This window comes from Neofelis nebulosa, chromosome 16 (genome assembly GCF_028018385.1).
Source record: "Neofelis nebulosa isolate mNeoNeb1 chromosome 16, mNeoNeb1.pri, whole genome shotgun sequence".
Lineage (NCBI taxonomy): Eukaryota > Metazoa > Chordata > Mammalia > Carnivora > Felidae > Neofelis > Neofelis nebulosa.
Genome location: NC_080797.1, coordinates 1,548,485 through 1,572,077, shown reverse-complemented (window position 1 = coordinate 1,572,077; position 23,593 = coordinate 1,548,485). Strand labels below are relative to the sequence as shown.

The 23,593-nt window shown below is 43.9% G+C and overlaps 1 protein-coding gene across 3 annotated transcripts in view; it reads left to right on the top strand.

Moving 5' to 3' along the window:
- Positions 1-23,593, top strand: part of RABEP1 (rabaptin, RAB GTPase binding effector protein 1) — a 105,461-nt gene that overhangs the window by 18,748 nt on the left and 63,120 nt on the right. The gene's annotated exons all lie outside the window — the stretch shown is intronic.

The following is a 23,593-nucleotide window of genomic DNA, read 5'->3' as shown; positions in this document are numbered from 1 at the left end:
CAGAGAGAGACAGAGCATGAACGGGGAAGGGGCAGAGAGAGAGGGAGACACACAGAATTGGAAACAGGCTCCAGGCTCCGAGCCATCAGCCCAGAGCCTGACGCGGGGCTCGAACTCACAGACCGCGAGATCGTGACCTGGCTGAAGTCGGACGCTTAACCGACTGCGCCACCCAGGCGCCCCTCATATGATAAATCTTAAGAAGATTCGAAACCAATTACTACTTTATATTAAAGGAATGGGTAATAACCAGAAACAATTAAATTTTTTGACTAAATAGTTCTCCATTGTGACTTGTGTGTGTGAATGTGTATAAAAGCCCCATTATCTGGAATGGTGGGGGAATGAAGTTTTATGAGCATATTATTTTTCAGCTAATTTAGACTTAAGCTGTCAACACAGAAGAGGCAAGACTTAAAAAAAAAAAAATAACCCTACGAGTCCTTTCTCTGGAACGTTGTAAACACCTGAGAGGTAAAAAGATGCGTAGGTAGACCCCCTGCCCTCCACTCGTCCACGTGTCATGACTGTCGGTGTGCAGCGAGTCTTGTTTTTTCTGGAACCCTCTCTCTACCTCCTCTCCTGGATTTTTGGATAGCAAATCTCAGGCATGCACGATTTCATTTGGAAATAGTTTGGTATGTATGTAAACATAGCTACAGTACCATTATAACACCTAAAAACTAAAAACAGTTCACAATAAAAAAAAAAAATAAAATAAATAAATAAAAACAGTTCACAATAATTCTTCATCACCAAATGCACAGGCGGGTCATGGCTGAAATTTTTTCCTCTGTCTCAGTTTAAAAAGTTGAATTTGTTCAAATCAGGATCCAGAATAAGGGCCATTCTTAAAATCGGTTGATGCGTCTGGTCTCTTTTTGTCCCTTATAATTCATTTGTTGAAGAAATCCATCCCGTATCTATGTTCACTCTTGGAACTTGCTAATTGTGTCCATATTTTGGTGTTCTCCATATGCTTCTGCCTTCTGTGTTTCCTCTAAATTGGAAGTTAGATCTAAAGTCATAATCAGGGGTGCCTGGGTGGCTCTGTTGGTTAAGTGTCTGACTTTGGATCAGGTCATGATCTTGTGGTTCATGAGTTTGGGCCCCGTGTTGGGCTCTGTGCTGACAGCTCAGAGCCTGGAGCCTGCTTTGGATTCTGTGTGTGTCTCTCTCTCTCTCTCTCTCTCTCTGCTCCTCTCCCACTTGTGCTCTGTCTCAAAAAAACCGCATTAAAACATTAAAAAAAAATACAGGAAACATTAAAAAATTTTTCAAGTCATAGATCTGGGTTTTTTGGTTTGCTACATGGTTTTATCATCTTGTGTGTGTGTGTGTGGTGGTTTTGTTTTGCTTTTTGTTTTTAAGTTTAAGAGACAGAGAACACCAGCAGGGGAGGAGCAGAGAGAGAGGGAGAGAGGGGATCCCAAGCAGACTCTGAGCTTGAACGCATGTACCCCCAGATCATGACCTGGCTCAAAATCAGGAGTGGGTGCTCAACCGACTGAGCCACCCAAGCGCCCCTCGTTTTGCCTTTTTGAAGACTGTCTCAGAGTAGTAGTCTGTACATCTGTCGGGGGCACATCGTGTCAGGTTGTCTCTTTTTGAGATGTAAGGCCATTGATGATCATTTCCTAGATTTCTCCATTCAGTAGGGTTTGTAAACAGTAATTAATAGCCGTCTATGTCTATAAAGAAAAATTCTCCGTGTGTGTTTTGCTACTTTAAGGTACAGTGTGTGTGGGACTTGGGCGATACAGGAGTGATACTTTACCCTGGGGAGTTTTCCAACTAACGACATGGTTGCCCAGAATCCTTCCAAGGTGAGCAGTCAGGTTCTTTTTTCCTTCATGCATGAAGAATATGTGGACTTAAATAATGTGTATTTGTGTTTTACTTCGTTATCGTTATTTTGGTTGGTTGTATTAGTTTACTACGGCTCCCCCAACAAATCACCACAAACGGGATGACTTACAACAACAGAAATTCACGGTCTCACGGTTGAGGAGGCCAGAAGTCCTGGATCAGTATCTCTGGTCCGGAGCATCAGGCGTCGTCAGGGCTGTGCTCCCTCCAGAGGCTCTAGGGGGCGTCAGGTCTGGTCTCTTCAGCTTCCGGTGGCTGCTGGCATCCCCTGGCCACCTGGCTCCATGCCTGCCTGGTTGTCCTGTCGCCTGGTCCTCTGTGTGTCTCACAACGCCCGTTTCTTTCTTGTAAAGGTGCATATAGGTTGCGTTTGGGGCCCACTGGGTAATCCACAAACTCCTGAAGATCCTCAGTCATGTCTTTTGCCATATAAGGTTAATATTTTAGGTTCTGAGGATCAGGAAGTGAACGTGTCTTGGGGGGGAGCGGTGGTACTTTGATGTTCAAATGATCTCTTTGGCCCACCGTATCCTCTAAGACTCCTAAGTCCTGTGACACGACCCCAGTAGATGCCAAGGTGTTTCAGGTTTGTTCTGTACACTTCCTGTCCCAGGCCTGGAGTCGGTCTTTTTTTTTTCCCCTGAGGAGCCCTAGTTCCTTGTAGTGGGAAACTGTATGTAGAGACCACATTCTGGGTGCCAGGATGTAGCATGTATTATTGTTCCAAAATAAATTACACTTCACCCTGTTTCCTTAAACAACGTGGGCTGGACATCATTAAATCTTTTATCAACGATTTATTATTATGAGTATGAGCTTAGGGACTGAGCCGTAAGCTGGTGACTTTTCCAGTGCTGGTGTATTTTGAACTTACGTTTCTTTGCTTTTATATTAAACAGTATGAGATTTTAGTTCGGCTCTAGTTATGGGTTTTTTTTCTCTGTGACCCAGGCCTCCTGATGTCCGTGAGGTCTGTTTCTCTCTTCTGAGGCTTTTCAACGTACTGTCTGCAGTCCTGTCTAAACTCTGCTTTTTCTCTGTGCGTGTTCTCTGTCCAAGTCCAAGAAAACTAAGGGTTATTAGGAGATAAAATCAGATCTTACAGAGTATATTAACACTAAGTAGGACAGGAAGAGAAGTCTGCTTCTTAGCTAAGTATTTAAATGCATCTGTTTTTCATTCTTATTGACTGTGAAGACTGGGGGTGGGAGGGCAGGGCGGTGGTTGTGTGTGGAGGGGTATTCGGGCTTTGCTGCGTGGTCAGTGTGGCCAAACCTCTAGTTAAAGCTTCAATAGAGGCATTCATTTTTCTGAATTTGAAGACCAGAGTTTAACCTGTAGCATTTTAAAAAATAAACTTTATTTGAGGATAGTTGTGGACTCACAGAAAAGTTGGGAAGAGGGTACAGAGTTTTCATGCTGCACACGTAGTGTCCTCCATTAATAACAGCGTGCTTTAGTACGGTACGTTCGTCAAGTTAGTGAACTTAATGGCGATACGTTATTCTGAACCAAAGTCCATGGTGTGTTCAGATTTCCTCAGCTTTTTCTCAGTGTCCTTTGCGTGTGCCTAGACCCTGTCTGGATAGCACATTACATTTAGTCCCTGTTTCTCCTCTCGCTGGACTGACAGTTTCTCTGACTTTGTTTTTGGTGAGCTTACCGTTGTCAGGAAGGACTGGTCAGGTGTTTTGTAGACTGTCTCCCCAGTTGCAGTCTGTCCCATGTTTTCCTCATGGTTAGACTAGCGTGGTGGGTTTTCGGAAGAGGACCACCCAGGTTAGGGCGCCACCCTCGCTGGGGCCGGTCGTGTCGTCAGCACTGATGGCAGCCTCGACTTGCCTGCTGAGCATGTGTGTTACCGTTTCCGGGAGCTGAAGTCCCCCCCCCCCCCCCCGCCCCCCCCCCCCCATCCACCTCTTCCTCTCTTCGGTACCTCTTCACATGTACTCTCTGGAAGGAAGTCCATACGTGCCCCCCACGTAGTGTTAGGAACTAAACCAACCAGATTGGTGATAAGCAGATTTTTCCAGGGCACTTCCTATCTTTGAACCAGTGTTCCTTCCTTGTGGATTAATTTTTTAAATCCGTGCCCAGCGCCCCACGAGCAGCCTCTCCGAGATGGTGGTGGGAGCGGCGGTGTGCTGTGTCCTCTCCGTGTTCTCTGCTGCGACCACAACTGTTTGCTTTCAGGCCACAGGGCACCTCAGAGAAGATAGGAGGTAGTTGACAGAGTCCTCGGGAGGACAGGAGAAGTAAGTCCCAGGCCACTGGTTCTCAGCCTTTAGCATGAATCTAAGGGCCCCATGCCCAGAATTTCTGATTCCAGGGTCTGGGACTGGCTCTGAGGATTTGCGCCCTTATTATTATTTTTTAATGTTTGTTTATTTTTGAGAGAGAGAGACAGAGACAGAATGCAAGTGGGTTGGGGCAGAGAGAGAAAGGGAGACACCGAATCCGAAGCAGGCTCCAGGCTCCGAGCTGTCAGCGCAGAGCCTGACGCAGGGCTCGAACTCACGAGCTGTGAGATCATGACCTGAGCGGAAGTCGTCTGCTCAACCGACTGAGCCACCCAGGTGCCCCGGATTTGCGCTTTTAACGAGTTCCCAGGCAGTGGTGATCCTGTGGTCTCAAAGCCACACTTCGACGGTCATGCTCTGGGCCCAGTTTGAGGGGGACAGCAGGAAGCTGCCGCAGGACTGGCCCGGCGGGCGGCTGTTTTCTGTGCTGCTGCCTAGCGCACGGAGCCCCACTTCCCACGGTGCCCCCCCCCCCCCCCCCCCCCCCGGGTTAGCCGCTGACCACCTCGCGGGAACCGGAGCGGAACCTCCTTTCCTCCCTCCTCCCGGCTCGGGTCTGGGGTCGCGTTCGAGCGCATCTCCTCCGAGGGGCTTCTGGTTTCCGGGGAGGACGGGCCTCAGGGGAGCCGCGGTCTCTGGAGGCGGAGAGGCTGTTGGAAAGATGGGATGGTGGGCGGCCGTGGGGACGTCAGTGGTGGGCCCCAGGGAACGGCTGCCTGGCCAAGGAATGTTCCAGGGCGGCCCCACTTCCTCTCCTGAGAGCAGTAGCGGCCTGCGGACTGCAGCCGAGCGACAGTGTGCCGGGTGAGAGTGCCAGGGTTCCAGGACCGCTGACCTCGGGGTCCCAGTCGGCCGCGAAGGACGGGGCCACTTGGAGCGGGCTGGCGGATTGGGAGAACGAGAGGGTCGGAGAGGCAGAGGTCAGGACGGGCGCCCGGATGGCCGGGGAGCCCAGCAAGCCCCGCGGGGCAGTCCCGGCCACAGAGATGGAGGTTTTCTAGCAGCCACGGTAAAAGGGTGAAAAACCAAAACCAAACAAACCTCCCAGTGGAAAAACAGGCGACGTTAATTTTTTAAAACAACAGCTTTATCGATTCCGTTCACGTGCCATTGAATTCACCCGTTTTAGAGCGTAGGGTTCTCTGGTTTTTAGAATTTCTGCAGAGCCATGGGCCCATCACCACTAATTCTGGGAGAATCTGTCACCTCAGAAACAGCCCCTGGACCACCCGCAGCCACTCCCCTCCCTACCCTGCCTCCCGCAGACCCTGGCACCCACTTACCTCCTCTCTCAGTCTCTACGGGTCTTCCTGTTTTCGGGCATTACTTAGAATCAGACTCTACGTAGCTTTTGGTGCCTGGCGTCATTCAGTTAGCATGACGTTTTCGGGGGCCATCCATCTTCCAGCGTGTTGGGACTGAGTTCCTTTTCACGGATGAATGATCTTCTTTGCTATGAGTACCACCTTCTGTTGATCCATTCTTCAGTCGATGAGCATTGGGTTTCCTTTGTTTGGCTGTTAAAATAATGCTGCTGTGGACGTTTGTGTATAACTTTCTGTGGAGATTAATTTTAACAATGTATTTTATTTACCCCCGCATATTCCAGATGTTATAACTTTTACATGTGATCACTATAGACATTATTGAGGTATTTTAGATAGTTTTGTACTAAAGCTTTGAAAGTTCCAAATACATTTCACACTTAACATACTTAGTTCAGCTCAGACAGTCACATTTCAGGTGTGCGGTGGCCGCATGGGGCTGGTGGCCATCTGTGTGGGGACACAGCCCGAGAAGGAGCTCGAGGGGGCTCTGTGCTGTGTGGGGAGAGTCCCTGTTGTCTGCAAACCAGAGGCATTTGCTCTTGGATGCGTGTGTGCCGTCCGCACTCCCTTCATCTCTGATTATTCCCGGCGAGTACTCTTCTCTCCCGGCTTCTCCAGATCCTCGCTGTCTTTTAAAGTCGTGACTTGTGTCCCTCTTCCTCGGTGGGTTTTAGCCCTGCTGCTCACTTGTGCCCTTCTTCATTTAGTAAATGTTTCTTAAACACCTTCTGCGTGCCAGCCACAGTTCCAGGCAGCAGCGAGGCGAACGTCTGTGTTCTCGCCGCTTCCAGTAAGGACCGGTATTTACGTCCTCAGGATTGTGGATGGTGGGAAGTGCTGTGAGGACAATAAAGTTGGCCTGGTGAGGAAATCACTTCTGTTACAAAGCACTAATTTATTCTTGCAGTTTTTAAGTCCTACCTCAGTAAAGTTGATTTTATTTTATTAAAATATTTTTTTTAATGTTCACTTTTGAGAGAGAGAGAGAGAGAGAGAGACAGAGCGCAAGCAGGGGAGGGGCAGAGAGAGAGGGAGAGAGAGAATCCTAAGCAGGCTCCAGGCTCCAAGCTGTCGGCACAGAGCCCGACGCGGGGCTCGAACCCACGGACCGTGAGATCGTGACCTGAGCCGAGGTCGGACGCTCAACCGACTGAGCCACCCAGGTGCCCCTAAAGTTGATTTTAAAATAATGTCTGCATACACTGAAATATAGTGATTCTAACTGTATATTTTCATGAGTTTTCACAAATACCGGCGCTTCTGTAACCATCACCATGACCACGTTCTAGAAGATTTTCCCCTAAAAAGCTGCATCCTGTCCTTTTGAACCCGCTCCTGCCCCTACTTGTGGGCACGTGCCCGTCTGCCTGCTGTCACTGCAGTTGTGCCTGCCTAGAATTTCATGTAGGTGGAATCACACTTTTTGTTTGGTCTCTCTCCTGGGCGTGATGTTCTCGAGATGGATTCCTGTCGTGTGTGTCAGTTGTCTTTCCTTCTGGTCGCGGAACAGCATTTCGTTGTATGCGTACATCATTATTTGTGCATTTATAGTGGGCTATTTCCAACTTTTGTTTTTATTTTTTTTTTTTTAAATTTTTTTTTTTTTTCAACGTTTATTTATTTATTTTTGGGACAGAGAGAGACAGAGCATGAACGGGGGAGGGGCAGAGACAGAGGGAGACACAGAATCGGAAACAGGCTCCAGGCTCTGAGCCATCAGCCCAGAGCCTGACGCGGGGCTCGAACTCACGGACCGCGAGATCGTGACCTGGCTGAAGTCGGACGCTTAACCGACTGCGCCACCCAGGCGCCCCAACCAACTTTTGTTTTTAAATTTCATTTTATTTCTATTGGAATATTTTATTTTTTAATGTTTATTTTTTCTGACAATGTCCATTTTATTTAAGTATAATTTATTGCCAAATTGGCTAACATACAGCATGTACAATGTGCTCTTGGTTTTGGAGGTAGATTGCCGTGATTCATCACTTACATGTAACACCCAGTGCTCATCCCAACAAATGCCCTCCTCAGTGCCAATCACCCATTTCCCCCTTCCTCCCACCCACCCCCAGCCACCCTCAGTTTGTTCTCTGTATTTAAGAGTCTCTTATGGTTTGCCTCCCTCCCTCCCTCTCTGTTTGTAACTGTTTTCTCCACTTCCCTTCCCCCATGGTCTTCTGTTAAAGTTTCTCAAGTTCCACGTATGAGTGAAAACATATGATATCAGTCTTTCTCTGACTTATTTCACTTAGCATAATACCCTCCATTTCCATCCACGTTGCTGCAAGTGGCATGATTTCCTTCTTTCTTATTGCCAAGTAGTACTCCATTGTGTATATAAACCACATCTTCTTTATCCATTCATCAGTTGATGGACACTTGGGCTCTTTCCATAATTTGGCTGTTGTTGAGAGTGCTGCTATAAACATTGGGGTACAAGTGCCCATGTGCATCAGCACTCCTGTATCCTTTGGGTAAATTCCTAGCAGTGCTATTGCTGGGTCATAGGGTAGCTCTATTTTTAATTTTCTGAGGAACCTCCACACTGTTTTCCAGAGCGGCTGCGCCAGTTTGCATTCCCACCAACAGTGCAAGAGGGTTCCCGTTTCTCCACATCCTCACCAGCATCTGTTGTTTCCTGAGTTGTTAATTTTAGCCACTCTGACCCGTGTGAGGTGGTATCTCAGTGTGGCTTTGATTTGTATTTCCCTGATGATGATTGACGTTGAGCATAGTTTCACGTGTCTGTTGGCCATCTTGAAGTCTTCTTTGGAAAAGCGTCTATTCATGTTTTCTGCCCATTTCTTCACTGGATTATTTGTTTTTCGGGTGTGGAGTTTGGTGAGTTCTTTATAGATTTTGGATACTAGCCCTTTATCCGGTATGTCATTTGCGAATATCTTTTCCCATTCCATTGGTTGCCTTTTAATATTGTTGATTGTTTCCTTTGCAGTTCAGAAGCTTTTTATCTTGATGAGGTCCCGATAGTTCATTTTTGCTTTTAATTCCCTTGCCTTTGGAGACGTGTTGAGAAAGAAGTTGCTGCGGCCAAGGTCAAAGAGGTTTTTGCCTGTTGTCTCCTGTAGGGTTTTGATGGTTTCCTGTCTCACATTTAGGTCTTTCATCCATTTTGAGTTTGTTTTTGTGTATGGTGTAAGAAAATGGTCTAGTTTTGTTCTTCTGCATGTTGTTGTCCAGTTCTCCCAGCACCATTTGCTAAAGAGACTGTCTTCTTTCCATCGGATACTCTTCTGCTTTGACAAAAATTAGTTGGCCATACATTTGTGGGTCCAATTCTGGGTTCTCTATTCTATTCCATTGGTCTGTGTGTCTGTTTTTGTGCTAATACCATACTGTCTTGATGATTACAGCTTTGTAGTAGAGACTAAAGTCTGGGATTGTAATGCCTCCCTTTGGTTTTCTTTTTCAACATTAGTTTGGCTATTCAGGGTCTTTTGTGGTTCCATGCAAATTTTAGGATTGTTTGTTCTAGCTTTGAGAAGAATGCCAGTACAGTTTTGATTGGGGTTGCATTGAATGTGTAGATTACTTTGGTAGTATTGACATTTTTTTTTTTTTTTTTTAGATTTTATTCTTTTAACTTACATCCAAATTAGTTAGCATATAGTGCAACAATGATTTCAGGAGAAGATTCCTTAGTGTCCCTTCCCCATTTAGCCCACCCCCCCTCCCACAATCCCTCCAGTAACCCTCTGTTTGTTCTCTGTATTTAAGAGTCTCTTATGTTTTGTACCCCTCCCTGTTTTTATATTATTTTTGCTTTCCTTCCCTTATGTTCATCTGTTCTGTGCCTTAAACTCCTCATGAGTGAAGTCATATGGTATTTGTCTTTCTCTGACTAATTTTGCTTAGCATAATACCCTCTAGTTCTAGCCACGTAGTTGCAAATGGCAAGATTTCCTTCTTTTTGATTGCCGAGTAATATCCATTGTGTATATATATGTATATGTATATGTGTATATATACGTATATATATGTATATATATATGTATATATGTATATATACGTATATATATATATATGCATATATGTATACATACATACATACATACCCCATCTTCTTTATCCATTCATCCATCGATGGACATTTGGGCTCTTTCCATACTTTGGCTATTGTCGATAGGGCTGCTGTAAACATTGGGGTGCATGTGCCCCTTTGAAGCAGCACACCTGTATACCTTGGATAAACGCCTAGTAGTGCAGCTGCTGGGTCGTAGGGTAGTTCTATTTTTAAGTTTTTGAGGAACCTCCATACTGTTTTCCAGAGGAGCTGCACCAGTTTGCATTCCCACCAGCAGTGCAAAAGAGATCCTCTTTCTCTGCATCCTCGCCAACATCCGTTGTTGCCTGAGTTGTTAATGTGAGCCATTTTGACAGGTGTCAGGTGGTATCTCATTGTGGTTTTGATTTGCATTTCCTGGATGATGAGTGATGCTGAGCATTTTTTCCTGTGTCGGTTGGCCATCTGGATGTCTTCTTTGGAGAAGTGTCTATTCCTGTCTTTTGCCCATTTCTTCACTGGATTATTTGTTTTGGGGTGTTGCGTTTGATAAGTTCTTGATAGATTTTGGATACTAACCCTTTATCTGATATGTCGTTTGCAAATATCTTCTCTCATTCTGTCAGTTGCCTTTTAGTTTTGCTGATTGTTTCCTTTGCTGTGCAGAAGCTTTTTATTTTGATGAGCTCTCAGTAGTTCATTTTTGCTTTTGTTTCCCTTGCCTCCGGAGACGTGTTGAGTAAGAAGTTGCTGCCGCCAAGACCAAAGAGGTTTTTGCCTGCCTTGTCCTCGAGGATTTTGATGGCTTCCTGTCTTACATTTAGGTCCTTCATCCATTTTGAGTTTATTTTCATGTATGGTGTAAGAAAGTGGTCCAGGTTCATTCTTCTGCATGTCGCTGTCCAGTTTTCCCAGCACCACTTGCTGAAGAGATTGTCTTTATTCCATTGCCTATTCTTTCCTGCTTTGTCAAAGATTAGTTGGCCATACGTTTGTGGGTCCATTTCTGGGTTCTCTATTCTGTTCCATTGATCTGAAAGTCCGTTTTTGTGCCAGGTAATATTGACGCTTTAATGATATTTACTCTTCCAATCCATAAGTATGGAATGTTTTTCCATTTCTTTGTCTTTTTCAGTTTCCTTCATAAGTTTTCTGTAGTTTTCAGCATACAGATCTTTTACATCTTTGGTTAAGTTTATTCCTGGGTATCTTCTGGTTCCTGGTGCAATTGTAAATGGGATCAATTTCTTGATTTCTCTTTCTGTTGCTTCATTATTGGTATATAGAAATGCAACCGATTTCTGTACATTAATTTTGTATCCTGTGACTTTGCTGAATTCATGTATCAGTTCTAGCAGCTTTTTGATGGACTCTTTCAGGTTTTCCACGTAGAGTATCATGTTGTCTGCGAAAAGTGAAAGTTTGACTTCTTCTTTGCGAATTTTGATGCCTTTTATTTCATTTTGTTGTCTGACTGCTGATGCTAGGACTTCCAAAACTATGTTAACAGTGGTGAGAGTGGACATCCCTGTTGTGTTCCTGATCTCTGTTGTGGGGGGGGGGGGTGCAGGGAAGCTCTCAGGTTTTCCCCATTGAGGATGTTATTAGCTGTGGGCTTTTCATATACGGCTTTTATGATGTTAAGGTATGTTCCTTCTATCCTGACTTTCTGAGGGTTTTTATTAAGAAAGGATGCTGTATTTTGTCAAATGCTTTTTCTGCATCTATTGACAGGAAAGTATGGTTCTTATCCTTTCTTCTATTAATGTGATGTATCACGTTGATTGATTTGCGAATATTGGACCAGCCCTGCAGCCCAGTAATGAATCCCACTTGATCATGGTGAATAATTCTTTTTATATGCTGATGAATTTAGTTTGCTAGTATCTTGTTGAGAATTTTTGCATCCATGTTCCTCAGGGATATTGGCCTGTAATTTTCCTTTTTTATGGGGTCTCTGTCCGGTTTGGAATCAAGGTAATGCTGGCTTCATAGAATGAGTACAGCAGCTTTTCTTCCATTTTTGTTTTTTGGAACAGCTTGAGAAGCATAGGTATTAACTCTGCTTTAAATGTCTGGTAGAATTCCCCTGGGAAGCCGTCTGGCTCAGGACTCTTATTTGTTGGGAGATTTTTTTTTTTTTTTTTAAATTTTTTTCAACGTTTATTTATTTTTGGGACAGAGAGAGACAGAGCATGAACGGGGGAGGGACAGAGAGAGAGGGAGACACAGAATCGGAAACAGGCTCCAGGCTCCGAGCCATCAGCCCAGAGCCTGACGCGGGGCTCGAACTCACGGACCGTGAGATCGTGACCTGGCTGAAGTCGGACGCTTAACCGACTGCGCCACCCAGGCGCCCCTGTTGGGAGATTTTTGATAACTGATTCAATTTTTAACTACTTATGGGTCTGTTCAAATTTTCTCTTTCTTCCCGTTTGAGTTTTGGTAGTGTGTGGGTGTGTAGGAATTTGTCCATTTCTTTCAGATTGTCTAGTTTGTTGGCATATACTTTTTATCATATTTTCTGATAATTGTATTTCTGAGGGGTTGGTTGTGATAAGTCCAATTTCATTCATGTTTTTATCTATTTGGGTCCTCTTTTCTTTTTGAGAAGTCTGGCTAGGGGTTTATCAATTTTGTTTATTTTTTCAGAAAACCAGCTCTTAGTTTCATCAATCTGTTCTACTGGTTTTTGTTTTGTTTTGTTTTATTCTGTATTGTTTATTTCTGCTCTAATCTTTATTATTTCTCTTCTGCTGCTGGCCTTGGGGTTTCTTTGCTGTTCTGCTTCTAGTTCCTTTAGGTGTGCTGTTAGATTTTGTATTTGGGATTTTTCTTATTTCTTGAGATAGGCCTGGATTGCAATGTATTTTCCTGTTAGGACTGCCTTTGCTGCATCCCAAGTAGTTTGGACTGTCGTGTTTTCATTTTCATTTGCTTCCATATATTTTTTAACTTCTTTAATTACCTGGTTGACCCATTCATTCTTTAGTAGGATGTTCTTTAACCTCCATGCATTTGGAGGTTTTCCAAACTTTTTCCTGGGGTTGATTTCAAGTTTCATAGCATTGTGATCTGAAAATGTGCATGGTGTGATCTCAGTTCTTTTATATTTATTGAGGGCTGTTTTGTGACCCAGTATGTGATATATCTTGGAGAATGTTCCACATGTATTCGAGAAGAATGTGTATTCTGCTTTGGATGAAAAGTTCTGAATATATCTGTCAAGTCCATCTGGTCAGGTGTATCATTCAGGGCCATTGTTTCTTTATTGATTTTCTGCCTAGGTGATCTGTCCATTGTTGTAAGTGGAACATTAAAGTCACCTGCTGTTACTGTATTCTTATCAATAAGGTTACTTATGTTTGTGATTGTTTTGTATATTTGGCTGATGCCAAATTGGATGCATAAACATTTATAATTGTTGTTAGCTCTTCCTGATGGATAGACCCTGTAATTATGATATAATGCCCTTCTTCATCTCTTGTTACAGACTTCAGTTTAAAATCTAGTTTGTCTGATATAAGTATGGCTACTCCAGCTTTCTTCTGACTTCCAGTAGCATGGTTCTCTATCCCCTCACTTTCAATTTTTTTTTTAATGTTTACTTATTTTTGAGAGAGGGAGGGAAGGAGAGGAGGAGGGTCAGAGAGAGAGACACAGAAGCAGGCTTCAGGCTCCAAGCAGCTGTCAGAGCAGAGCCTGATGCAGGGCTCGAACTCACAAACTGTGAGATCATGACCTGAGCTGTAGTCGGACGCTTAACTGACTGAGCCACCCAGGCGCCCCTCCATCCCCTCACTTTCTTTTTTATTTATTTATTTATTTTTTTTAAGATTTTTTTTTTCAACGTTTTTTATTTATTTTTGGGACAGAGAGAGACAGAGCATGAACGGGGGAGGGGCAGAGAGAGAGGGAGACACAGAATCGGAAACAGGCTCCAGGCTCCGAGCCATCAGCCCAGAGCCTGACGCGGGGCTCGAACTCACAGACCGCGAGATCGTGACCTGGCTGAAGTCGGACGCTTAACCGACTGCGCCACCCAGGCGCCCCCATCCCCTCACTTTCAATCTGAAGGTGTCCTCAGGTCTAAAATGGGTCTCTTGTAGATAGCAAATAGATGGGTCTTTTTTTTTTTTTTTTTTTAATCCTTTCAGGTACCCTATCTTTTTTGATTGGAGTGTTTAGTCCATTTACATTCAGTGTTATTATTGAAAGATACGGGTTTAGAGTCATTGTGATATCTGTAGGTTTCATCCTTGTAGTGAAGTCTCTGGTCCTTTGTGGTCTTTGCAACATTCCACTTACAGAGTCCCCCTTAGGTTCTCTTGTAGGGCTGGTTTAGTGGTGATGAATTCCTTCAGACTTTGTTTGTCTGGGAAAACCTTTCTCTCTCCTCCTATTCTGAATGACAGACTTGGGTAAAGGATTGGGTAAAGGATTCTCGGCTGCATATTTTTCCTGTTCATCACATTGAGAATTTCCTGCCACTCCTCTCTGGCCTGCCAAGGTTCAGTGGATAGGTCTGCTACTACCCTTATGCTTATACCTTTGTATGTTAAGGCCCGTTTATCCCTAGCTGCTTTCAGAATTCTCTCTTTATCCTTGTATTTTGCCAGTTACACTGTGATATGTCGTGCAGATTGATTCAAGTTACGTCTGAAGGGAGTTCTCTGTGCCTCCTGGATTTCAATGTCTGTTTCCTTCCCCAGATCAGGAAGTTCTCCGCTCTGATTTGTTCAAGTACACCTTCTGCCCCTTTCTCTCTCTCTTCTTCTTCTGGAACTCCTATGATGCGGACATTGTTCCGTTGCATTGAATCACTTAGTTCTGTAACTCTCCCCTCGTGATCCAGAATTTTTTTAATCTTTTTCTCAGCTTCCTCTTTTTCCATAATTTTATCTTCTCATTCACCCATTCTCCCCTCTGCCTCTTCAGTCTGCACTCTGGCTGCCTCCATTTTATTTTGCACCCCATTTATAGCATTTTTTAACTCATCATGACTGTTGTTTAGTTCCTTGATCTCTGTAGCAATGGATTGTGTGCTGTCTTCTATGCTTTTTTCAAGCTCAGCGATTAATCTTATGACTGTTATTCTAAATTCTTGATCAGATATCTTGTTCGTATCTGTTGTGATCATTTCTTTAGCTGTCATTTCTTCCTGGAATTTCTTTTGAGAACTCTTCCGTTTCATCATTTGGGCTAGTTTTCTGTCCCTTCTGTGTTTTAAAAGCTTGTCATGTGTCCTGCCTGCAGGCACTGCTGTATCACAGAGGGGTCCTACACCGTCCAGGGCCTGGCCCTTCAGGAGGTGTTTTTTGGAGCGTGTTTCCTCCTCTCTGTTGTTGTGACTCTGGTAGCTGTATCTCCCCACTCGTAGTGATGTTTTGGACCCTCCACCAGCTGTGCTTCAATTTGTTCATTGAAGTAGCCCTCACAATTCCAGAAGTCAGAAGTCTGGGCAGGCTTGACTGGGTCCTCTGCTTGGTCTTCTCAGGCCAAAATTAATGTGTTGGCTGATTGGGGTCTTATGCAGAGGCTCTGTTTTCTGTCACGTTGAGAATCTGCCCCATTGTGTATCTCCACCGCCACCACAAACAGAGCTCCCTGAGGAGCCACCAAGGGGCGCGTGGGTGGGCGCCTCGTCCCGCCACCACACTTGCCCCATCACTTCTTCCACCATGGGGAGGCTAAACCCAGCTTTTTTTTTTTTTTTTTTTTTTAAACATTTATTTATTTTTGAGACAGAGAGGGCGGGGCGGTGGTGGGGAGAGAATCCCAAGCAGGCTCCACGCTGCCAGCACAGAGCCCAACTCGGGGCTTGAGCTCACGACCTGTGAGATCATGACCTGAGCTGAAACTAAGAGATGCTTAACTGACCGGTTGTTTCCAACTTTTGGCTTTTATAAGTAAGGCTCCTGTGAGCACTTGTACACGAATCTTTGTGTGGAAATATGTGTTTGTTTGTAGGATTGGTGGCGCGTATGGCAAGTGTGCGTTTATAAGACACAGCCAGACTCTTCGGAAGTGATTGTACTGTTAGGCGTTCCCACCAGCAGCCTTACCAGCACTTGGTAAATTCAGTGTCAAAATAAGGATTAAATCTAACTCCACTGGTAGTGAATTTTTAGGAGTCCTAATCCACATCCCGAAGTGGCCTCGTATAGTTGTGCTTCTGAATGCCACTAGAGTTACAGGCAGAAAACTGAATTCCTTTGGCCATTTCCTTAAGTAAGCCAGATGTTAAATTTTGAGTAGCCTTTTTTGTCTTGCAAGTGGCAACTAAAATATTTAAATACCCAAGGTTAGAAGATCTACCTGTTGATCGGTCCAGTGGCAGTCATGCTTTTCCATCTGGCTTGGAATCACATGGTGTTTGAAACACTTGGGAAATAGAATAACACCAGTTTGTACAAACTGAATAGATTAGCAGCCCATTTTTATCCACGCATACGTGTATCAGCTGTTGAACACCAGCGTTCGACAGTAATGGCAGCTGAACTACAGGCCTTTAGAAACGAAGGCGACTTAAAAGCTACCTGGTAAAATGCACGTGATGTTGCTCGCACGGTTTTGTATATCTTGACTAGTATTCATAAATGCTCAGAGTTTATTTCAGCCGTGTAGTTGGCTTATTTCTGAAGTTATTCTTGTTTGGCAACTGAGACTTTTTTCATGCTGTACATTGTTTATGCCAAGTGGGAGTATGTGGTGGAGGGTAGCCTTGTAGGCTTATTATAGTGATGCAGGAATAGAGCCTGGAGTATAGTTTATGCTTCATTGTTTGCCTGCCGAACAGTCAGGGAAATCCCCATTTTTTGGTTCATAGTTATTTTGTATATTTTACTTCTTCTCAAAGCTTTGTTTACATGCTTGTCTTAATTGGTAACTTCGCTTGAATATAATTTCTGGAACATTAAAAAAACCAGATTATTGAACAAGTGGCTTACGAGAATTTTGGGAAATAAAGTGATTTTGTAGTTATCACTAGGCAGAATCTCTAGAACAAGTGAGCCAAATGAAGATCTCTATTTTTTTTTTTAGCAGAATTTTGAACCTGAAACTATTAAATTCTGAAGTTAACAATAAGTATCATTTGATACTTGTTATGTGTAACTTGCTTTTGTATGATGGTATTTCTAATCCTCAGAGCATGTGGCAGTCTTCAAAATGGGTGTCGTTTTTATTTTAATGAAATCTTCGAAAGGTTGAACCTTTGCCCCGGTTCGCATAATGAAAGCTTGGGTTTGGGTTGAGGCACAATTTCTTTTTGACTCCTAAATTGTACATAGCTTATATTTGAGTTTTATTTTATTATTATTATTTTTTGTTTATTTTTTTATTGTCTTTAGACAGAGAATATGTGCACTGGGGGAGGGTAGAGGGAGAGAATCTTAAGCAGATTCCACGCCCAGGGTGTGAGGGATGCTCAGTCTCACATTGGTTGTGAGATCATGATCTGAGCCAAAATCCAGGTTTGTATGCTTAAGGACACTCAACTGACTGAGCCACCCAGGTGCCCCTTATCTTTGAATTTGAATAATATGTTTGGCTACACTGTTACAAAATCATGGATTAGATGAAGAATTGTGATTTGATACTAATGATAGTTGGAATGAATTTGTAACTAATAGAGCGATTTAATATGTCAGTATCAACCTACACCCGCATCTTAAGTGATGTGCTGATGGGCTGTATCTTTGGTTCTAACTTAAAACTTTGTTTTAAGAACAAAAACAAAAATGGGCGCTTGGGTGGTTTAGTCAGTTAGGTGTCCGACTTTGGCTCAGGTTCTTGAGTTGGAGCCCCTCATTAGGCTCTCTGCTGTCAGCGGGATGCCTGCCTGGGATCCCCTATCTCCCTCTCTCTCTTCCCCTCCCCAGCACGCACGCACGCACACTCTCTCCCCCCCCCCCCCAAATAAATAAACATTAAAAAAAAAAAAAGAACAAAAATAAAAACAGAACTCTGCCACATGGCTTCAACTATACCAGGTGTAGGTTGGAGGGGGCCTTGGCGTGTTTGAAGTTCAGACAAAAAGGGTTTGAGGACAGTGTTGAATTACATTAATCTCATGGGCTGAGAATGGAAGTATCGGTTGTGGTCAAAGAAAGCTAGGGTAAATTTGGGGTACACTATTAAGGGAATAGTTCCTAGATAACAGTATTTCTCCTACACTCTATGTTGGTAATGTGTTAGGATCAGAGTGTCCTATTTTATGCAGAATTTTGACTATAATATGTGGGGAGAGCAACTGAGATCATGAAGAATTTAGAAATTATTAAAGGGTCAGGAGGTATTTCATCGGGCGAAGAAAGGAGAGGACAGATGTGAGATATCAAATAGTAGACCTGTTCCTCATTCTGTAGGGTAGAGCTAAGTAAGATCTCTGAGGAAGCCAATTTGGGGTTATTCCTAAAAAAAAGAAAAAATATATACATATATATATACACACACACCCACACACGTATATATATTTACATTTTTTTGACGTTTTATTTTTTGAGAGAGTATGGGCAGGGGAGGGGCAGAGGGAAAGGGAGACACAGAAACGGAAGCAGGCTCCAGGCTCTGAGCCGTCAGCACAGAGCCCAACGTGGGGCTCGAACCCACGAACCACAAGACCATGACCTAAGCCAAAGTTGGACGCTCAACTGATTGAGCCACCTAGGCACCCCTGAAAATAGGTATTTCTTTTCTTTTCTGTTCTTTTTTTTTTTTTTTTTTAAACATTTGTTTATTTTTGAGAGACAGAGCATGAGCAGACGAGGGGCAGAGAGAGAGGGAGACACAAAATCCGAAGCAGGCTCCAGGCCGTGAGCTGTCGGCACAGAGCCCGATGTGGGGCTTGAACCCACAAATCGTGAGATCATGACCTAGGCCGAAGTCAGACGCTTAACTGACTGAGCCACCCAGGCGCCCCTGAAAATAGGTGTTTCTAACAGATGACCAGTTATCCAAGGGAAGAGGGGAGTTTAGTAATCTAATATCTCTGCACAGTGGAACTGTCTGCCCCATGAGGCAGTGAAGTGAGTTACTAGGTTTATGTTCATGTGGAAGCCATATGACTGCCTGTCTGTGATACTGTAGGAGTGGAGTCCTGGATGAGTTAGGAGGTGGTGGTTTTCAGACTATTTTGACCTTTCTCTGTAGTAGGAATCTCATTTTCTGTTACGACCCCGTATAAATGTGTGAGGATCTGAGATACGGATTTCATGACACCACATATACCCATATATTTAAAAAAAAAATTTTTTTTTTAACGTTTATTTATTTTTGAGACAGAGAGACAGAGCATGAACAGGGGAGGGGCAGAGAGAGGGAGACACAGAATCTGAAACAGGCTCCAGGCTCTGAGCCGTCAGCACAGAGCCCGATGCGGGGCTCGAACTCACGGACCGCGAGACCATGACCTGAGCCGAAGTCGGACGCTTAACCGACCGAGCCACCCAGGCGCCCCAACATATACCCATATTGAGTGTGTTGCTGATATTTTGTTATTTTTCATTAGTTTTATTATTTTATTATTATTATTTTATTAGTTTATTATTTGTTATTTTAATTATTTTATTATTAGTTTATTTTTGAGAGAGAGACCGAGTGTGAGTGGGAGAGGGAGACACAGAATCCGAAACAGGCTCCAGGCTCCGAGCTGTCAGCACAGAGCCCGATGTAGGGCTCAAACTCACAAGCCGTGAGATCATGACCTGAGCTGAAGCCGGATGCCTAATGGACTGGGTCACCCAGGTGCCCCTATATTGCATTAGTTTTAAAGAGGTTGCTAATCACTAAATTCAACAACTCATTAATAGATTGAGGCTCAGTCTGAAATATACTGGACTAGAGTAATCTCACATCCTTGCAGAACTATGATCCTCTGATTGTGCCTACTCAGTAACCCAGAACTAAAGAAGACCCAGAAGATTCCACACTGCAGGTGCCTGGTGGTTATTCATGAATTTCGATCATCACTCTCTTTAGGGAGGCTGAAAATGACAGTGTATTCTCATGTCTTCTTAATTCCTCCCACCTCTACCCCCGTCTTTCCTCCCCCACATCAGGCTTTCCATCCTTTCTTCTCTTTAATTCCACTCTCTCTCGTTGAAGAATCTCTTAATACTTTTTCGTGATCTCATTTTCCCTCTGAATGAAGGAACATTTGGTGCCAGTTTGTTCTTTGAGTTAATACCTTTCCCAGATTCATGATGTCTTCGGGTAGTTTACACAAATGCCCACTAACCTTTACATAGGAAACAATTGGCTTTCTTATTTGAAACACATCATCTTAAAAGTGTTCTTTTATCTGAAGTATTTGGACGCCCATGTGCTTTGAGAGTTGCAACAAAGAAAAAAGTAAGACAAAGTAAGGTTTTTCGCTCTGATTCACGGAAGGAGGGACTAGGAAGGTGGTCCGTGTACACTTCTTAGCCAGATGTTACTCTGTTTCAGAACTGGTTTATGTGAGTAAATGGCCAAGGGTAGAAGGATGAAGTTTTTTACTTAAAGTTGCTAAAGTCCGATGTTTTGGAGATTACATAAAATGAAGTGGGATTGTGTGAAGTGAAATGACGACTTTCTCTTGTACTGAAGAATTACGATTATTCAGTCATGTGGACGAAGTGATTCCACAGGCCACGTCCGTTAGCTCCAACACTGTGGAATGGTTGTTGACCGCAGCGCAGTTATCCGCGGGGAAGCCTAGATTCCCAGTTGGCCCCACCCGCTCCACGTTTCCTCCGGGGGAGGGGGGGTTGTTACTGAAATATTAGCCTAAACAAAGCACAGTTCCGTGGGTAGATGTAGTGTGGGAATAGTCATTTTTAGTAATTCCTGAAAGAAGTTGGACATGGTGAGTTTTTAGAGCAGGAAGAGAAGGCAGTTTGCTAGCTGGAAGGCCACTTCTGAAACCGAAACCAAGAGGTTTTGCCTTTTTAGGAAATTTGTCTATTGTAGCAAATTGTCCTGGGAAAATAGAAATGTAGTTTTAAAAAAATGATTATTTATTGTGTTAAAACATTTTAAGATCACTGAAGTAAATTATGTGCCCTTTTTTTGAGCAGAGAGATTGGGATGTAGCAGTCAGATGAAGTCATAATTATGAAAATTAAAAAAAAAGATGAGTCACTTCATTACCTTTTAGTTTAAATCAGTGTGATCAGTGTAATTTATAATTGTAATTACCCTTCGATTCAGAGAGGCAGCTCCTCTGAATGTAATTTGGCATATTCTTTCCAGTTTTTTTTTTCTGTGTATTTTTGCATAGCTCATGTTTTGTTGTATAATTTTGTATTTTGTTCTTCTTATTTAGTATAATTTTTCTGGCTTGGTATTATTCCACGGGATGGACACTCCTACCATACTTAATAGTTTCGTTTTACCCATTTATGCACAAATTAAGATTTCTGAGTTACAGAAAGTGTTTGGTCTTTTGTTTTACTGAAGTTACGTCTTTTTTTTACCTTGAAATAGGTGTTTCTTTGGATCTTGAACATGTTTAAACAAACAGATTCTGTTGTACTATTTGACTTAGACTGGTTTCTTCTCCTGTTGCTGTGTCTTATCAAATTTAATACGGTGTTAGAGGAACATAAGAGTGTGGGACACAGCTCAGGACCTAAAAGTATTTTTGGGTCGTTACATGTTCTTGCATTCATGTCAAGATCGGGGAAGGAGATATATGTAAGAGGTACTGACTCTTCTCTTCATTTATTTACCAGATTATTCTTTTTTTTTTAATTTTTTTTTTTTTTTAAATGTTTATTTATTTTTGAGACAGAGAGAGACAGAGCATGAACGGGGGAGGGTCACAGAGAGAGGGAGACACAGAATCTGAAACAGGCTCCAGGCTCTGAGCTGTCAGCACAGAGCCCGACGCGGGGCTCGAACCCACGGACCGTGAGATCATGACCTGAGCCGAAGTCGGACGCTTAACCGACAAGCCACCCAGGCGCCCCAGATTATTCTTTTTTTCTTTTTCCTTTCTGTATGGTTGCTTATCTCAGACATTTTGAGTAATTGATAATGACAACTTTCCCCCTTTGGGTGTCGAGCGTTAAAAGTAGCCATTGCAGGAGATAGTTTTCCCCTTTTCCTTTTTTTTTTTTTTTTTAAGATTTTATTTGTAGGTAGTGTCTACACTCATCGTGGGGCTTGAACTCACAGCCCCGAGATCAGGAGTCACACACTACCAACGGAGCCAGTGGGCGCCCCCCTTTTCCTTATCACCCAAACGAGGTAACAGTGTGCAGAATGTGTCGAGTGGTTAAAGAAGGTCGATACGCTAATAGCTCTTGGCCGCTAAGTTACAGAAGGCTTAATATTGGTGAGGTCTGGCATTTCTACTGAGCTTTGTTCATGACGCCATGAAGATTCATGGTCACAGGGACAGGCATGAGCTGGGCGTCTAAGCACGGGAACTGAGTCAGGATCAGGAGGTTGGAAGTGACTTCTGGTCTTTGCACACATGTCACTTGATCGCTCCGCCTGTTTTCTGTCTTTGTTGGAGAAGTATCGCTAGTTTAATAATTACAGCTAATGTTTATCAATTTCCTTCTAAATGCTGGGCTGAGTCCTTTTAACATGAGCTGTTAGCTAGTTACTGTAAACTTGCTGGTGACTGTGTTAGGAGAACTGTGTCATCTTTTGTGTGATGAGAGCTCACTTCCGTTCAATCTGTGGTCGGCTGCTCGGGCAAGAGGACGTGCCCACGTGCACCCTCCTGCTGTCTTGTGCAGGCCGAGCTGGTTCCCCAGGTACAGCAGCAGAGGTGGTCTTGTTTTAAGAAGAAGAAGTTGTTCTGGCCTTTTTCTTTGTTGTAGAAGTGCCTTATGTTACTTGAGGTGGCTTTGAAGTGTTTTAATTAAAACAACAAATGCTAATAAGGCAGTGGGTGTGACCTCCAAGGGGTCACATCCCTGGACTTGAAACCGCCCCGAAGCCGGAGAGCGGCGGCAGGCGGCCAGGCCCACGGCACGGACTGTGCCTGAGCTTGGGGCCGGGGCAGGCCGGGAGTGGTGGAGACACACAAAGGTGGCTGCGTTTCAGTTTTTATCGGTTCACCGGCTTCAGTTCCTAGATGCAATGTTGAAAGTTACGGCCATTTGTGTGCGTGTTCTGGTGGAAGGTAGGGGAGGGATCGGGCAGTTGTTAGGAAAAAGGAAGGACAGAGGACATTGCTTTTCCTTCTCTCTGGGTTCCCCAGCTCCCCAGCGCTCTTCCTGACCTCACACAGTCATCAGTAGCTCCAAGTAATACTACAGTCTTAAGTGCAGAACTTGTTTATTTAACAACTGGGATTTGGACAGTAAAAGTACCAAGAGAAGTAAATAGCACAGAGAACAAGTTTCCTTCATGATTTCAGAGAGTAAGTGCGAGATAACTGCGTTATTTCCCTCTCCAGTGGATGCTCCATCCCTCTGTTTCTCCAGAGGTCATCAGATCTTCTAATGACCAGATGTTATTCTTTGCTTTGACTTAAGGACCCTAGATACTTGCTCCTCGGAATGACTCCTTACATGTAATCGCAAACAGTGGAACTCAGAGTAGCAGTCACTTCCCCTTTCAGACCTGGATTTCGTTTGTACTGTCAGATTTGTAGTGAGGCTGGTCTGAAGATGTGGAGGGAAGGAACATGGTTTTAGTTCATTCTTTATTATCAGAGGAGTCCTAGAGAACTTTGGGAACCACGTGGAAGAAATTTAATCAGCCCCAATCTGTTAGTCCCTCTAGGATTTATCTAAAATCATTGGTGCGTTTTTTCCCAGTGTTTTTCTGTGTTCTGTGAAAGTAGCTCTCCATTACATTGAGTACTGGGTTGGGGGAAGGTAGGGCCTTCAGAGATCATTTCAGATCGCGGTTAACGTTGTGAGCAAACCATCATTATCTGGAGTGGTTTGTGCTGGAGAACTGGGGCCTCTGCTGGCCTTGGTGTTTGGGTAGTGGTGGCATTAGGACCAGTTGGTGTCCCCCGGAGGGACTAGGGTGATTGCTTTGTGGCTGGCTTGCTGTTGGGGCAGAGGAGGAGGTGGGGTTGTGCTTCTGGATTGCCCACCCGGTGCTTGAACCAGAAGAAT